Source organism: Coregonus clupeaformis, chromosome 21 (assembly GCF_020615455.1).
Source record: "Coregonus clupeaformis isolate EN_2021a chromosome 21, ASM2061545v1, whole genome shotgun sequence".
NCBI lineage: Eukaryota > Metazoa > Chordata > Actinopteri > Salmoniformes > Salmonidae > Coregonus > Coregonus clupeaformis.
Genome location: NC_059212.1, coordinates 15,623,224 through 15,625,498, shown reverse-complemented (window position 1 = coordinate 15,625,498; position 2,275 = coordinate 15,623,224).

Sequence of the window (2,275 nt, the reverse complement as noted above, 5' to 3'; positions counted from 1 at the left end):
GACTGACACACTTGGCACCCTGGTGCTTATACCTCTATCTCTGCTACATGTTATTTTCTATTGACGTTATGCTAAATATAAAAGACTGTACCTGGTTATTCAGTGGGAAACAATGTAAGTGATGTTTTGGTTAATGGGGAGTTGTGAGGGAAAGAATGCCTGAAATCCTTTACTAAAATGCAAATGTTGGTTTTGAGTTGCGATATAAATAGATGTTTTATGATAATTCAATGAGTTCAGTGGGTTTGGTTGTCAGCTGGCATACTGTACATGCCTCTGAGTTTTGCACTTCAGGACAGAGGCTTTTTATCAGAGCATGAAACTGTACATTAGTGTACATTAGATATATAATCACAGCTGAAAGACAGCAAGTTCAAAGTCTGGCCATATGAGTCATTGAACTAATCTTGTCTTCCTCGTCCTTCCTTGTGTTTTTTTGTTTGTCTGTCTGTCTCTGTCTGTCTCCCTACCTGCCTGTCTCCCTACCTGCCTGTCTCCCTACCTGCCTGTCTCCCTGCCTGTCTCCCTACCTGCCTGGCTCCCTGCCTGTCTCCCTACCTGCCTGTCTCCCTACCTGCCTGTCTCCCTACCTGCCTGTCTCCCTACCTGTCTGTCTCACTGCCTGCCATCATACATCCACTGTAGGGGGATACATGAGGGGGAGGGGTGCCACTCTACTGTCTCTTCTTCCTGCTATCTCTCACATTGAAAAGGACAGAGACGGTTGCCTGAGGCACACCTGGGTGGGACTGTCCTCACCTGTGCAAACAGAAGCAGGCAGTATGGAGAGACCGGTTTGAAATCCACCAAGGATTCGATCCCTCATCAGCTACACTTGATCATGTCTGACTTGGCCTGACACCCCCAGGAAACCGAGATCCCCCAAATAATGTATTTTCCTGTTTCAGAGGCTTAAATCTCAAATACCTGCTTTGATTAATGAACTTCTGATGTGCCTTTCGGTAGATCTAGTGTAGCACTGTAGATGATGATGATACACATATAGGTTGTTGTGAAGAGAAGTCCTCCGCTTAACAATGTGAGAGAGGGATATAGTATATTTGTGTGTTGCCAAATGCAATATAATGTCTGTAGAAGTTTTTATTCTACACAGTTTATATACATGTAACAAACAGAAGAGTAAGAATCATTCTGTTGTCAAAGAAAATGCCAAAAGGTAGGCTATTCAACAAACAGGAATAACTTCATGCAAATAGGATGCTAAGACTAATGTTCCCATGTTGAGAATGACATCTTTGTCATCATATTTCTGCTTTTCTTTCTTCTATTGCTTTTGAAATTATTCTGCTTTCATATTCCCTCTTCTCCAGTATGTGGATGTGGATCTGAAGTCTCCCATGACAGTTAAGATCAAACTCATTAGACAGGTGCAGGGAATTTCTCCTACTATGTGTGAAGAGAAATGTAACTAATTAAATGTTTAAAAAAAAATCTGTACAGCCAATTTTCACTTACTGTCAATGTGACTTACCTGTGACGAATGCTTGCATATTTTGTGACTTTTTTGTGTGACATGCTATTGAAAATGTTGCACAAGAATGCTTTCAATAGTGTAACAGTCTCCAATTTTAAGTCATAAAGGGTTTTGTTGCACAAAGTTAGTCACATTTTCTCTGTCTTCTTCCCTTCCCCCAGCTCTTTCTTTTTGTGGTGAAAAGAGGATTTGATGTAGCTGGACAATGAGTGTACGATTTAGAGATTTCCTGTTTGAGAGTGTCATATGATTTGTCCTAAGGCAGTGCTGTTTCAGAAGCCTTTGTGTCCCGGTCAGAACAGTGGAAACCAGACTTCCCAAAGGTTATTTATGTCACCTATTGAATACAGGGATGCAAAGGCATTGTGGTGTGATTTATACAGGTACTGCTGGCTCCTATGATCTCTGCTTGACGTGTGCAGTGTGAACAGTCTATTTGATATGGCTATCCCTTCTACACACAATCTTTCTGAGGAAAAGTGCACATTGAAGCAGACAATAGCTTTTGTCCGGTTTGATAATGGAGGGATTTCAAATGGCTATTTATGTTTCTAATGTGATTTTAGACACATTCATGTTAAGTTACATCAGGCAGAAAGCTGAGACTAAAGCTAATTCTCTATGAAATCCCTTTCATTCAAAATGAGACATTTTGTTTGTTTGTGAAAAGTTGAATTACAGCAACCTGGGTATTTCAACATGGAATAAACATGAACCACTGACATACTCAGTGAGGCACTGTTTTTTCACATGGCACAGTCTGCATGGAGGAACAGTACA